This window comes from Mytilus galloprovincialis, chromosome 9 (genome assembly GCF_965363235.1).
Source record: "Mytilus galloprovincialis chromosome 9, xbMytGall1.hap1.1, whole genome shotgun sequence".
NCBI lineage: Eukaryota > Metazoa > Mollusca > Bivalvia > Mytilida > Mytilidae > Mytilus > Mytilus galloprovincialis.
In genome coordinates, this window is record NC_134846.1 from 30,951,951 (window position 1) to 30,968,891 (window position 16,941).

The 16,941-nt window shown below is 32.8% G+C and overlaps 2 long non-coding RNA genes across 2 annotated transcripts; one reads left to right on the forward strand and one right to left on the reverse strand.

Annotated features, from left to right (window-relative positions):
• The first annotated feature begins 9,881 nt into the window (after window positions 1-9,881).
• LOC143046739 (uncharacterized) lies at window positions 9,882-12,062 on the forward strand. Its single transcript, XR_012969251.1, has 2 exons — window positions 9,882-10,635; window positions 10,878-12,062. It is a non-coding gene; the product is annotated as an uncharacterized LOC143046739 (long non-coding RNA).
• Window positions 12,063-12,658: 596 nt separating this feature from the next.
• Window positions 12,659-13,996, reverse strand: LOC143046740 (uncharacterized). The gene is made up of 2 exons (XR_012969252.1): window positions 13,767-13,996; window positions 12,659-13,523 (listed from the first exon to the last, which is right to left on the reverse strand). It is a non-coding gene; the product is annotated as an uncharacterized LOC143046740 (long non-coding RNA).
• Window positions 13,997-16,941: the final 2,945 nt, after the last annotated feature.

Consider the following 16,941-nt stretch of genomic DNA (forward strand, 5'->3'; position numbering starts at 1 on the left):
ATAAATTTTTAATAATGATTCTGATTTAATGAAAATATTCAGTAATACGAATGAATGCCGAATACTTTATTGCAAAAATCATGTATATGCTATAGCAATGAAAACACATTTACAACATAACAAATTAAATGATAGACAGTAATAAGAAGAAAGACTGCATAGCAACACATTATGGTTACCAAACTATTTTTTATAAAAGTTACGGACATATGCAATGGATTTAAGGGAGTTCGCTCCTCAGTTTCAAAATAGTTAACTTTTCGTAACACTAGTTTATATTGATAGGGGACTAATAAATGAAACAAAAGAGCAAAAACAATATAAAGGTCAATGTAGTTTGTTTTCGAGATATTAGCCAATGAAATTTTGGCGGGAAAATATTCTCTCTTGACTTTGCATAGCCCTATCATTGACAAGTTTAAGCCTAAAAAATAATTAAAAGACTTTTACATATGGCTTATCATTATACATGTTATAGATTTATAAAAAGAAAGATGGGGGTCGATGGGCCATTTTTGTAGGCATTCAAATGGATAAAGCCAGAGGATTCCGAAAATCTGACAAAATTCTCAAAACATGACAAGCGAACTTCCTTAATGAGTTTTTAGGTGCTAAGATCAAAATACTAGTTTTATATTTTTATATTTCCGAATCTAGACACGATTTGTTCATTTATCTTCATAACAGCTGCCGTAGTATAAACAGCTTCTGTTTTAGGTATTACTCTGCTACTTCAAGCTATAATCAAGAACATGCATACAGTACAACTGACCATGAATATATAGAAGCATCAGTTGAAGAAGAAACAGAATCTATTCACCAGTATGTAGATATCATCGACTAGGTCGCGCAGTGTTGGTGATCTTGAACAGAATGTATTCACCAGTATGTAGATATCATCGACTAGGTCACGTAGTGTTGATAATCTTGTGAGTCGTGACAACTCAAAAATGGAACATTGATTCTATAGTCTGATTAAAGCCGATTTCATATAGTGTGTAGCTAAATGTAAAATCTTTAGTTAGTTTGCTTGCTAGCTGGACCGTGAAGTCATTATGAGGTTAGATAAATTACCCTCCTTTAAGAATAGACTAGTATGTAGGACAAAGCTACTTCGAAAGGAGAGAAGTATACCTTACCCAGTAATGACTTCTCGGTTCAGCTAACAATCAAGCTAACCAAAGATATTACGTTCATCTACACACCCAATGAAATCGGCTGTAATTGTGAAAAATAAGACAATCAAGGACAAAAAAACTGGATCCAATATATGTAGTGACAGTAAAAGGATTCAAATGAGCTTATTTAGCCTGTGTGTTGCACATTATGATTCTATAAAGGTTGTTTCAATTTCAATTCGAATCTATTCGCTGTTGAACTCCATGTGAAGCAATTAAAGAAATAAATTTGGAGCCGTTTACTTTTATGAAAATAAATTTGCACTGACAACATAGAAGTCGTGTACACTCGGCTGAACAATGTGCTATGCAAACAAATTCCAAAATATCTGAGAAATTGAAACAAAAATTTTGATTGCAATGATTGATAAAGACATGATATGAAGATGCGACTCCAATATCAGCGTGTAGGCTGAGGTCGATAAGTAAAATGATTGATTGTTATTTACTATATATGAAATATTTAACAAATGTTAATAAGAAAAGAAGAACATTTCAATTTATTCTCTGATCTTGCGTGTCTCAATATGATAGAAGGTTGCTGCACACAACAAAGCTATTTAACTAAGAGTTCATTCAAGCAGTGGTAAATTTAAATTGGTAAAGTTGTGGAATAATCAGAGTCACAGATGAGATTGACTGTATATTTAGCCAAATTCTTGACGTCTTTTTACGACTATGACATTTGGAGCAGGATCTGCCCAACCATCGATTGCACCTTCGATTATCCATAGTTTGTTTAAGATGGGTTCGTCTTGCTTGTGATCTTAGTGGTGTAACTCGCATTTACGAATTTAACCATCTAGTGGTTGGATAAAAATCCGTTACTTCTTAACTGCTATTCCATGATGTATAATCACTTGATATGCTTTATACACGATATTTTAAAGAATACACACGAAATATGTACCTAACACCTAGGGACTAGTTAAAGCTAGCACAACGTTTATTACGACACCATACATTGAGTATTCCTGTCGTATGACTATCAATACTTGGAACTGAAATCAATCATTTATAGGTGGTATGGGAGTCTAAATTAAAAATGATAGGAAGTGTTTATACTTTTCCAAAACGTAATTTATAGTGATATATGTTCAAAAATATAATACAAATGACTCAAACTACAGGGAGTGACAGGTAAAATAACAATTTAAAACATTACAAATCAAGCCAAAATAACTTACATTTGTAAAAAATATTAATATCTATAAGTTATAATCTTATAAATTTGTTCTTTTAAATGAAAATTCACATTCGTTATCTGCATTCCTGCATCAAATTTTTCTAACTTCATTAAAAAACTAGACCTTAGGTTCTCTGTTTTTTACAATCCAAGATGGCGAAAGACACCCATACCACTGCTACTCCTAAATGTTGGGCGCTTGGGAAACCAAATAGGTCTGAATTATTTCTCTCAAACGCTAAGTTAGTATTTGTGATTATTTCAAAAGTAAATATACTTATTTGGGGCCGGTTTAAAAATATTTTTTTTAAAGATACACAATTTTACAAATTTCAGGATACTGTTATCTGATGAACATTTGTAATGGCGTAAATGTTTTTATAAAAACCTACTTCTTTTTTATTTATTTTGTTTTAAAAAAAAGTAATTTGTTATATTTCGTTCTTTTAACTCTTAACTAAGAATGATCATAACCAGAGCCATGTTTACATATACATGTACCCCCTCTTCATTGTTTTCTGATGTGTTTTGTATGTGCGACTTATTGTGTTTATTTGGTTCATATGACGTAACTCTGTACTTTAAAAGATCCCGCAATTATATTGTTGTTCTTATATATATTTCTTTAACATGTGGAACATACGTACTAAGTTTCAAGTTGATTGGACTTCAACTTCATCAAAAACTACCTTGACCAAAAACTTTAACCTGAAGCGGGACAGACGGACGGACGGACGAACAGACTAGAAAACATGATGCTCTTAAATGGGGCATAAAAAATGTTGTACATGCATACGTATTAAAAAAAAAACATTCTGAGTATTGCATGGCAATACATAGTCCCCTACCGGGTAAAAAATCATTATACTGGAACAAAATGCTTACTTGTTCTATAATTTGTCATTGTGTAAATAAAATGAAAATATCAGTGTATATAAAGTGCGAATCCAGTAAGTTCATTTTCACTGTTGTATGCAAGTATGTTCATTGTAGAATAAAGGATCATGGGAAAACTTTATTTGTTTACGTTTTGAAAATACCAAAATAATTGATTTGAAACTAAATTTTAACATATTTTCATTATGATGTGTCTTTTTAATGTAAAATGACAGTATTAAAGTTCAAATATGTGTTATAAAAGCAACATAACATAGAATATCAGTTATTAAAAGCGATCCATTTTCACTATAGATGCGATGAATTGTCACTGTATGGCATTCATTTCTGATGTAGAATTTTCGAAAATGCGATGAATTTTTATTGTAGATTAATGTTATAATTATAGACTTGCAACAAATGAAAAACTTATTTGATTACTTTAATATTTATATCTATTTATAACTTGTATATGTCTATAGAAACTGGCTGGCCATTTATACGTTTTCCGACAATATTGATATGTGTGAACTGTAAACTGAAATGTTTCCCCGCAATGTTTTTTTTTCCCGGTTCGTATATTGCTATGATGTCGTTATCGTCTGTGTCGTCCGAAGACCCATTTGGTTTCCGGACAACTTTAATTTAAGTGAATGGATCTATATAAATTTTAAAGAAGGTTCAATACCACGAAAAGAAGGTTGGGATAATGTTGGGATGCTGGTTCCAACCGTTTACGAAAAAGGGGCATAAAAGAAGCATGTTTTTAGTTTCAGGATAATTACTTGTGTATAACAATTTTGATAGTTCTGAAATTGTACCACAGTGTTCAATACCACAAGTAGGATGTTAGGTTTCATTTTGGGGTTATGGTACTAACAGTTTAGGAATGAAGGAACAAAAAGGGACAAAAAACAATCATGTTTGTAGTTTCCGGATAATTACTTGTATGTACGTTTTTGGATCTTTTTCGCATTATCACAAAGGGAAGACTGGGATTTTGTTCGGGGATAATTGCTCCAAACATGCAGAAATTAGGGGCAAAAGAAATGGCAAAACAAACATTTTTTCTAGTTTCCAGACATTATCTTGTGTTCAAGTGTATGGACCTCTCTAAAATTGTACTACAAGGTTCATTACCAGAAAGGAAAGACTGGGATTTGGTTTGATGGTTATTTATCCTAGAAGGAAAACAAAATGTTATGGGCGGGAAGAAACCTTCAGTTGCACAGTATTACGCATACGATTTAAGATCTCCGACCAAATTAACCTTGTGTCAGAAACCTATATAACGTCATAAATTTGATCACAATCCAAATTCAAATAGTATCAAGCTCCAAATTTGCCCCAACTGTTCAGGGTTCGATCTCTGCGGTCAGCGAAGCATTTTTAATGTTTTACTATAAAACGAGCAGATGTGACTAAAAGTTCCTGTTGCTTTCTTCTGCATATGGTAAGCTATGCCAGCATAGGCGTATCCAGGGGGGCCTTTGAAAAAATTGGTTGATTATATAGGGAATCACTGAAGCATGACTTGAGCCCCCCCCCCCTTTTTAGGTCAGCCATCGGGTCCGCCTAAAAAAAGTTCTGGATCCGTCACTGCCCAGTTCTGCTTTTGAAGTGTTTGGAACAATGAGTACAAATCAGGCTTTCTCCATGCTATCAGTTGTTATGCTTATTGAGAAGTCTTAAAATTTTAATGCATAAAAATTAATAAAATCCATACAGTGAAAATGTACCGCATATACAATACTAAAGAATCGCTCTACAGTGAAAATGAAAGTAAAGTATCATTATTCAACAGTAAACATGACTCGCATGAAGATAGCATCATAGTGGAATTCAATACAATATGGGCAAACTGAATAACAAAAGCTATTCTACGTTATACAACATTAATAATTGTGTTGTAATGAATATCCTTTGCAACTACATCTTTCCTGCTAGTTTTTAATCACCTGCACGATTTGTTCGTAAAACGTCCTAAATATTCACCTATTTCGGTATATATTTCACGTATGGATGGCTCTCGGCGCGATAAAAACCCGTTCCCATCCCTTACTTTGTATAACTTGTATTATTTATCACTAAATATAATACATGTGAACAATTTTCTTCATTTTCTTCAAAAACCATAATTTTTTCGTCTGTTTATTTACCATTCTACATCAGAAATGCATGGCATATACAGTGAAAATGGTATCCGCACTTTACATACACTGAATATCAAGTCAATATCTTCAGTCATGGCTAAATAAGTGTAGAACACTGATTTAATAAGTGACTTTTTTCAATTCCTAGAACCATAAATCTGCATAAAATTATCAGACCGAAACAAAAAATACACATGGGGGAATGTTGGCATACAGGGTTAAAAAAATCAAAAGTATGATAGAATTAATTTAGAAAATTATAGACCGAGATTTAAAGTTGTCCAGAAGTTCTGTAGAATTTCTAAAAATCAAAAAACGGTTAATTATACCACTACTCGATTAAAATATTTTTGACTTTAGTTGTTCTAAGTATTTCTAATTTATAATAGAACTATAACATAATGACTACCAAAAGAATGACGGAATCTTTTAAAGTACAGAGGTACATGTACGTTATAAGAACCAAAGAAACACAAAAAGTCGCATATACAAAACACACCAGCAAAAATGACACATTGACTGGATGTATAAGTACCGAATACCGAGCCACGTCAAATGGATAATTTTTTGTAATTGTTTTAGCTTCATTCGGTAATGAATCATGAAAGTAGCCACAAGAAGTTATCGCACATTTTTGTATATCTAGACGGATTCTGAATATATCTATGTCTGTTTTCACTTGATCTATAACATCAAACGTAAGTTCCTTAGGCCACACCAATTTAAATTTCTGTTCTACGGACTTTTGGACTCCAAAAATTGGGGCGAGCGAGCGATTTGAAAATTTTAATAAAAAAATATTTATTTTGCAAATTTTTGAGGCGAAGCTTGAAAAGTAAAGGCGAGCGATTATATTTTTTTTTTGTAAACATAAAATAGTAGGTTTTGACAATATTAAAACTTGATTTATCACTTGTACTTTGACATTTCTTTAATTTATGAAGTATTTTTCCCTGTTCACTAATAAATAATTGAATAATTAGATTTAGTATATGTATGTGTGCCAATTAATGAGACAATTCTCCATCCAAGTCATAATTAGGTTCGGAACAACCCCTCAATTTTATAAATTTCCTTTTTATGAGGGGTCAATATAAGTTACAATATATTTTTTTGTAAATAAAACTTTTTAGTACAAAAGAGCTCATATTTTCCCAAAGAACTATATATCTATCTGGTATTAAATGGTCAACACATGCCCAAGAATTTTGTAATATTCCTGGACTTAGGCCATGTTAACACATTTACTTTAATATTATTCAAAATAAATAATATCATAAATAATTCTCTTCAAGAATATAGTAATGTTGTTTAAAATTATTTAAATATGATGTATTTCTCCTCTCTTTTAGTTAATTTTTTTAAGTTCTTCAAAGGATTTGTATAGTAACACTATGCAAATCCTTGGTATTTCTTCAAGTTTCTTTTTTACAACAGTAAAATGACACCATATGTGCCCTTCTGAGGGATAATAGCAAATACAGGTCATCTGGTCATAGTACGTACGGCAGAGCTTTGACCCAGACCAAACAGCAAGCTATAAGGGACCCCAAAATTATAAGTGTACACAATTCGAACAGGAAAACCAACGATCTAATTTATATATATACAAACGGGAAAATACCAAATAATATTTATGAACATCAACGAACGATATCTAACTGCTGAACGACAGGCCCCTGAATCAATCAGGACAGGTGCATAAACATGCAGGGGGTATGGATAGTTTTGTATCGCCAGCATATTACAGTTGAAATCATTTCTTTCCGAAGTTCTTTGAAGTTTATTTCTAACAACGAACATATTTTGATAGGGAATCTAAGTAAGGGGGAAGGAAGCCAATGTTTTGTTCTGTACAGGTATTTTCTTCTGTTTTCTATTTATATCGCAGCACTCGCAATTTGGGATAAAATTATAAAATGGGTTTCATGCTGAATCAGATATTATCACAGACATTGACACAGTGTACTTGGGTGCTTATATATATAAATATGTTTATAATCGTTATAAATACATGTTAGATTGTGATTACAAAAACAAATGCAAATATCTGTTTATAATATTTACAAAACAAAAAAAAAAACGGTGCGGGAAATGGACACGATTACATTTCCGGATGCGGGAAGCGGGAATATAAAAAAAAAATAAAAAAATTCTGCTTTGAAAAAAATAGGTGCGGGCGGGTCCGTCGAACAAGGAATTAAATTGGTGTGGCCTTAGATGTTTTTGGCAAAACTTTTAGGAATGTTTGGTCCTAAATGCTCTTCAACTACGTACTTTATTTGGCCTTTAAAACATTTTTTAATTCGAGCGTCACTGATGAGTTTTTTGTAGACGAAACGCGCGTCTGGCGTAAATATAAAATTTTAATCCTGGTATCTATCTATGATGAGTTTAATTCAATACTTGTGGAAAGGTCATATTACGTCCATATTTTAAAGAGTTACTTAGTAATTTAAATCCCAAAAGACAATTAAAATTCGAGGGAAATTTGTTTTTATTTCGAACAAGTGATCTATACGGAAGCACCACACATTTTTTTAAAATTTTGTTCCCCTATCTTTGCGTTAAAATGCAAACCTTTGCGTTATAACGCAAACATTTGCGTTTAACGCAAACCTTTTCGATATAACGCAAACTTTTGCGATATGCGTTATAAGGCAATCATTTGTTTTATCTTATTTCTTATTTAAGATTCAAAGGAAACAGCAGTTATTAATGGAGGAGGCTGTATAAAATTATATTAAAATTTTTCACCTTTGTAGTCATTGCAAAGTCAAATGCTTGAATAATTAGAACATATGATTGACTAATAATGAGCAGAATAATATACGAAGATGTGGTATATGAGTGCCAATAAGAAAACTCTCCATCTAAGTCACTATTTGTAAAAGTAAACCATCATAGGCCAAAGTACGGTCTTCAACACGAGGCATTGACTCTCACCGAACAGCAAACTATAAAGGCCCCCAAAAACGATATCCATGTTACTACTAGTATATATATTTCAAAGAAAATTGAGTAAATTGAGGTTATACAGAAGAAAAAAAATCAACCCTGCTTATATAGCTATAACCGAATATAAATATACTTCCAAAGTAAGTTTTCGTTTGAGAACTGTCTAAAGCTGATTAGATTCAAACAAGCCACCCTTTGGCAATAAATGTATAGAATGAAGATGTTTTATTAATAAAATTATGTTCTCTCCATTCAAACTGCTACCCAAGCATTTTAAAAAGACTTCACTATATTGAAATGAAAATTCAATGACTTTCTATCAAAGAATCTCAAATCTATCATATTCTGAGATTTAAAAAAAACCGATTTCTTGCATTAAAATTAAAAAAAAATGTTTCCTTATTAAAATAATTCATTTTAAAGCAGAAAGATAATTTTGTCTATTTGACTTTGAAGTTTCACAATTGTGTGACATTATTTTTGTATTATATTCTATTTAAATATGCCTATATACTACACTATATCTATTTTCTTGTTAAATTATATTCTTTTCTGATGCACAAATCAGTCTCAATTTATTTATAATTGCACTTCAAGTATTCCATTATTCCTATTCATATTTATTATAATGATTTGGCCTTGTATGTATGTTTCTTTTTTATCTACTAGTAAATCACAGCCGAAATGAATGACATTTATACAAAACTTAATGAATAATTGAAATCAAGATAATTGCGTTATATCGCAAATGTTTTTATAACGCAAATATAGGGGAAAAAAACAAATGTGTGGCGCTAATACGCTTCCGTAGATCTAGAAATCTTAATGGGTGTTATTTCATTTGAAAAGCACTTTTAGCAAAACAATATTTGCAAATTATATAAAGTAGCAGAAATGGACTACTAATGCTTCTGAAATTGAAACAACGGAATGATAACTCTTTTTATAAGTCTTCTTTATTTTTTGTTTGATTAGATCAAATACGAGAAAATTGTATTAAAACCTATTTATTTACACGTTTGATAAAATTGATTCTATTATATGTCATTCATCTTAAGATCAATTCTACACCCCTTTAAATCAACATGTTATTCAGTTAAAATAGCGAATTTGAAAACTTTACTAGTATTTAAACCGGAAATACTTAAATATCCCTCCAGTGCTTTTCAAATAGAATTACGCCCATTAAGATTTCTAGATCACTAGTTCGAAATAAAAGCAAAGATCCTACGAATTTTTAATGGACATTCGGAATTTAAATTCTTAAGTAACTCTTTAAAATATGGTTGTACAGTGAAACCTGGATAAAACCGAATCCTGTATAAACCGAAAACAAACCTGTATAAACCAAACATGTTCTTAAACATGATATCAATTGATATGCGTTGTGAATCTGATAAAACCGAACTTCAGCCAATACCGAACAAAATTTTTAGTCCCGAAGAGGTTCAGTTTTAAAAGGTTTCACTGTATTATGACCTTTCCACAAGTATTGAACTTACTTTTGATGTTATAGATCAAGTGAAACAGACATAAATATATTTAAATTAGAATTCATCTACATATACAAAAATGTGCGATACTGCAGTCATGATTCATTACAGAATGAAGCTAAAACAATTACAAAATGGTTTAATAGAAATGTACGCTGGTGTAAGTCTATTATTCACGAACTAAGAGGCGACATTGTTGCAACTGCAAGGATTTTAGAAAAGGAAGGCGTTCTCCCTCTAATGCTAAACATTATGTATATGTGTGGAATTTTTCTAATCCAACATGTGTATCCGCGCCATCAGCAATTTGAAGAGCTGTAAACGGAAACAGATATACGCTTCTGCTTTAGGCGGATATAAAAAATGCAGTGTTATAAATTTATAAATCATCAAATTGGACCGTTAAACAATGGTTTAGATGAATTCCAACAGAGCCTAAAAATAGAATTGCAGAGAGTTATATGTAGAAAAAGTAATCTTGAAGAAAAGTAAAAAACCTAACAATTTCCTTCATCATTTTGAATCAAAATGGCAAGGAATATAGTTGTCAAACGAACAGTTAACAAAAGTGGGGAAACAGAATTCCGAACCAAAAATTGGGCGGAATAAATCCCTAGTCTACTGGAAGCATGAGCAGTTCTTATACCCATCTCTTTACGACAATAAGTTTGGGAAGGCCCGATTTAATGGGATAAGTTTGAGATTAGATTTATTAGATTTCCCCTGACCAATCCGGAAGGATCTGGATTCATGCACTCAAGACGATCTTCCCGGCAGAGAAAGCAACTGAGGTTAGTAATTAACTTGTTCAGCTTATAACTGTTCCCGTTAAATTGAAATTCTACTGTCCCTTTAATTGGTAAAGAACATTTCACTTTTTCGCTTTTTATGTTTTATGACTAATGTTTACCAATGGTTTTGTTTGTGAAATACATTATGTGTATGTTTATATCATTTGTCTCAAAATTATTGTTCAAAGTTTATATGACAATAAATATTTGAATTTGAATTGAATTGATTTTTTTTTTATTAGGAGTCTTCACCCAAGATACCTCAACAGGAAGCTTCCAGTAGAGCAATCAGTTATCAGCCGACACCATTGGCGTATCATAATCCAGCACCACCTCAACCTCAAACAACTGCACACAAATAAGCAGCAGCCTTCATACACCCCAACATATATTTATTTATACAACCCCCATTAGGTCCTCCAGCAGGAAGTCGTCAGTTATACCAGTTTCAAGAGGCTGTTCCTCTGAGAGATTATCCTCAGAAGAGGGGATTCCATTCGTCACAACTCGACCGATTCCGTACTTCATAGAAGGAGAGTAGCGGAGTCACCCGAGGATTGCCGATTGGAGGGGATTCGCTTCGTACATTGACTACAATACTGCACCTAGCAGTCAACAACGTGTTATCCCTGTAACAGAGACAGGAACAAACAAAAATGAGATATGAAAATATATCTCCCGTGTCATACTCTGAGGAAGCCGACAACTCCATTCCAGAAAATATTCTAGAAGAATTAATTCATTTTAACCAATTAAACTAAAATAAATACAACCTCCACCAAGTCCTCCAGCAGGAAGTCGTCAGTTATACCATTGTCACGAGACTGTTCCTCTGAGAGATTATCCTCAGAAGAGAGGATTTCATTCGTCACAACTCGGCCGATTCCGTACTTCATAGAAGGAGAGTAGCGGAGTCACCCGAGGATTGCCGATTGGAGGGGATTCGCTTCGTACATTGACTACAATACTGCACCTAGCAGTCAGCAACGTGTTATCCCTGTAACAGAGACAGGAACAAACAAAAATGAGATATGAAAATATATCTCCCGTGTCATACTCTGAGGAAGCCGATAACTCCATTCCAGAAAATATTCTGGAAGATTTAATTCATTTTAACCAATTTAACTAAAATAAATACAACCTCCACCAAGTCCTCCAGCAGGAAGTCGTCAGTTATACCATTGTCACGAGGCTGTTCCTCTGAGGGATTAACCTCAAAAGAGAGGATTTGCTTCGTACACTGACTACAATACTGCACTAAACAGTCAACAAATTGTGATCCCTGTGACAGAGACAGGAACACAAAATGAGATAGAAGGCCGACCAATCCATTCCAGAAAATATTCTGAAAAATTAAATTCATTTTAACCAATTAAACTAAAATAAATATCAATGCACCTTTTTGTTGACATAAAATATCAATGATAGTGTCTTGTTTATTTGAAAAACCGTAATTTGATTTATTTGAAATATCAAGGATCTTCTTCCTTTCTTAGAGATAGTTAACCTTCATCGTATTTGGTTTAACTTTCTGATTTGTTATATTCAATGCTCCTCAACTTTTTACTTAACTTGATTTTGCTAGTATTTTGATTCAAGTGTCACTGAAGTGTCTTGTATATTCAAAATGGACATTTGAGTATAGATTATATATATAACTTAACTTGATTTTGCTAGTATTTTGATTCAAGTGTCACTGAAGTGTCTTGTATATTCAAAATGGACATTTGAGTATAGATGATTTTGCTAGTATTTTGATTCAAGTGTCACTGAAGTGTCTTGTATATTCAAAATGGACATTTGAGTATAGATTATATATATAATCTATACTCAAATGTCCATTTTATATATAATCTATACTCAAATGTCCATTTTGAATATACAAGACACTTCAGTGACACTTGAATCAAAATACTAGCAAAATCAAGTTAAGTAAAAAGTTGAGGAGCATTGAATATAACAAATCAGAAAGTTAAACCAAATACGATGAAGGTTAACTATCTCTAAGAAAGGAAGAAAATCCTTGATATTTCAAATAAATCAAATTACGGTTTTTCAAATAAACAAGACACTATCATTGATATTTTATGTCAACAAAAAGGTGCATTGATATTTATTTTAGTTTAATTGGTTAAAATGAATTTAATTTTCAGAATATTTTCTGGAATGGAGTGGTCGGCCTTCTATCTCATTTTGTGTTCCTGTCTCTGTCACAGGGATCACAATTTGTTGACTGTTTAGTGCAGTATTGTAGTCAGTGTATGAAGCAAATCCTCTCTTTTGAGGTTAATCCCTCAGAGGAACAGCCTCGTGACAATGGTATAACTGACGACTTCCTGCTGGAGGACTTGGTGGAGGTTGTATTTATTTTAGTTTAATTGGTTAAAATGAATTAATTCTTCTAGAATATTTTCTGGAATGGAGTTGTCGGCTTCCTCAGAGTATGACACGGGAGATATATTTTCATATCTCATTTTTGTTTGTTCCTGTCTCTGTTACAGGGATAACACGTTGCTGACTGCTAGGTGCAGTATTGTAGTCAATGTACGAAGCGAATCCCCTCCAATCGGCAATCCTCGGGTGACTCCGCTACTCTCCTTCTATGAAGTACGGAATCGGCCGAGTTGTGACGAATGGAATCCCCTCTTCTGAGGTTAATCCCTCAGAGGAACAGCCTCGTGACACTTGTATAACTGACGACTTCCTGCTGGAGGATCTAATGGGGGTTGTATAAATAAATATATGTTGGGGTGTATGAAGGCTGCTGCTTATTTGTGTGCAGTTGTTTGAGGCTAAGGTGGTGCTGGATGATGATACGCCAATGGTGTCGCCTGATAACTGATTGCTCTACTGGAAGCTTCCTGTTGAGGTATCTTGGGTGAAGACTCCTAATTAATAAAAAAAATCAATTCAATTCAAATTCAAATATTTATTGTCATATAAACTTTGAACAATAATTTTGAGACAAATGATATAAACATACACATAATACATTTTACAAACAGAACGATAGAGAAACATTAGTCATAAAACTTTAAAAGTGAAAAAGTGAAATGTTCTTTACCAATTAAAGGGAAGTAGAATTTCAATTTAACGGTAAAAGTTATAAGCTGAACAAATTAATTACTAACCTCAGCTGCTTCCTCTGCCTGGAGGACCGTCTTGAGTGAATCCAGATCATTCCAGATTGATAAGAGAAAATCTAATAGCTCTAATCACAAACATAATTATCGCATTAAATAGGTCCTTCCCGAATTTATTGTCGTAAAGATCCAAGTATTAGAACTGCTCATGCTTCCTGTAGACTAGGGATTTATTCCGCCCAATTTTTGGTTCGGAATTCTGTTTCCCCAGTTTTGTTAACTGTACAAAAGAAGATGTGGTATGATTGCCAATGAGACAACCCTCCACAATAGACTAAAATGGCACAGAAATTAACAACTATAATAGGTTACGGTACGGCCTTCAACAATAAGCAAAGCCCATACCGCATAGTCAGCTATAAAAGGCTCCGAAATGACAACGTAAAACAATTCAAACGAGAAAACTAACGGCCTAATTTATGTAAAAAGCCTGATACCGACTCTGAAAAGTATCCACCAGACTGTATATATTTTCTAGATACATAAAACTGATGTTATTTTCTCTCTCCAATTTATAATATCTAAACACACAACTCGTTATTGGATTTTTCAAGTAAAATTTATCATCGAAACTGCAAAGTCCCTTTTTCACAACTGTGTCTATGAAAAGCTGTTGTTTTTACTCCGAATCAAATTCATCGAAATTTGTTAAGAGGCTTATAACTGAAAGAATGTTTCTTTTTAATGGAATAATCTAGGCGGATGTATTAGAACTTGTTTTGGGAAAAAAGAATGACAACTCGGTCTTATTTTATAAGGTTTGGGCGTAAGTATAACAAAAATTGATTACAAGATTTTAAAAATTTGAATATTTAAAATGAATAGCCGAGATTTAACCATCTATAAAGAAACTGTTTATCTCTTTATTTATCTCCCCTTTAGAGTTTTTAATTTTAAGGTGTAACATAAAGGAAAGTTTTTTTTTTATCTTTTTATAAGGGTTATAAGGGATAATCCCACCCAAGGAAAAGATTATTAATAAGGTTGACAAAACAACTATTATATTAGACAATTTTACGTTTCAAACGAAACTAACGTACGTAAACGCAAGTGACTTATGCTTACAATTATACGGACTTATAAGACATAAATTATTTTGTGGTTGTCTCCCTTCGCCGGTTTCAGCATGTCAAATTTCAGTCGGATAATATCCTTTAAATTCTAAATAACATTCATGTACTAAGCAACGACCGTTCGATATTAGGGGAGGGGGTCGTGCTGTGAATTTAAAAAGAAGATATTTCTGCCCATTAGATAATTTTGAAGAAAAAAAATTCCGAATCAATATCTCTCCCCCTTCCCCCGAAAAATTAAATGATCGATTAACAAAATCAGAAATGGCTGCAAAACATGTTGTTTGGAATATAGAAAAAATCACGCAGGCAAGCAATGACAAAATAGGCTCAATCGTGATTTCTCCAAAAATGTTAGAAATAAAACAAATTTATCCATGTACCCTCTCCCCTAAAAACAAAAGGGTTGCTTCCTTATCAAAAACATGGACATGCATTTAGCTGAACGAAAGTAAAATGTGTACAAAAGTAAGAATACAATACATTTACAGAAAAAAAGGTTTACCACAAAGTTTTTTTGGTATTCTTTGTTTTTGAAAGTCAATATTTTTTATCCGTCTTCCGTTTTCTCGGGACTGAGGGAATTATCGATCTCACTATACAAAATTGATAGGTCTGCTTCGAAATGTGCAGAAAGCTGTTCAACTATCTGACTACACCTCAAAAGATCAGGTCAAGTAAGATAAACGATACTGTAGTTCCATCGGGAAATCGGAGGAGTAAATCGGTTTAACTTAGGAAGTAAATCGGTTTATATATTACAGTTCATAAGTTGACAATTTGAAAGTAACAGGCCGACAGGTTGACACTAGAAAGGTTGACAGGTTGACTCTAAAAAGGTCCACAATGTTGACAAGTGTTAAGGTCGACAAGTTGACAGGTCGACATGTTTAAAATTCGATAAATGGATAGGTCGACAGGTTGACAAGTGTAAAGGTTAAACATCGTGTGAAGTTGAGTTATGTGTTTGACTTGCAAAGGGAAGGGCTGGATTTATAAATGTTCCTGATGAAGAACAAGATGTTCCTACGGTTGCAGAATAAAGTCAAGATTTGTTTAAATTTCGTGCTTAAAAGATAAAATTGTCAATATTTAAAAAACCTTTTTTGTCCATTTTTCAAATTACAGTCCTTGTGGTTAATTAAGTAAGGACGGGTCCTTTTCATATTTTTGTTATACCAACTCGTGTAGGTGAGTGAGACTTAAACAGACTCAACTGATATACATAACAGCAAGGACTGTATAAACTGAAAAATCTAAACTTTTCAGTTCGATTTGGTCGTTTCAGTCTGATTATTAATAATTAGTGGCAAGTTTCACGTCGTCACTACGAAAACATTTATGTGCATCAAGTTTAATTTAGAATAAACAAGTTAAATAACTTAAACCTTTGTGTCATGATTATATGATTTGAAACACAATAATTGTTAGATACATCGAGAAAAAATATATACTGAACATTAATGATATGTATTATCTATAAAAAAAATTATATGAATCAGAAAAGAAAATAAACCAAAAACCTAAAAAAGTCAAAGGTCTGGGTCCTGGAATTCTGCGCATCAATTTCAGTTGAACAGAAGAAAGTCAAATATCGTATGTCATACTCGGTAGTTTGCCTGCATGCAGACCATCCAAGCTTACTATGTACAACAGATAAAAAATTACAAATAATTTACTCAGTGGCTGTACGAGGGGTGCGGGTCTGTGATTGGATATTTTTTTTCTTCGGAAAATTCGAAAGATTACGGGAAGATTACAGAAAAGGAGACAACAACTGTTTTTTTTTTCCTTTTCATTTTGGAACCCCTCTTTTTGAAATTTCTGGATCCGCCCCTTTTACTTATCTACCGCCATAGAACCACGATTTTGCTATATATCAAAGTTTCTTGCAGTCTGTATGATCATGAAGCAGATTTATGAAAAAGAAGATGTGGTATGATTGCAAATAAGACAACTCTCCACAAAAGACTCAAATGACACAGAAAATAACAACTATAGGTCACTGTACAGCCTTCAAAACTGAAACAACTGTTTTTTTTTTCCTTTTTATTTTTGAACCCCTCTTTTTGAAATTTCTGGATCCGCCC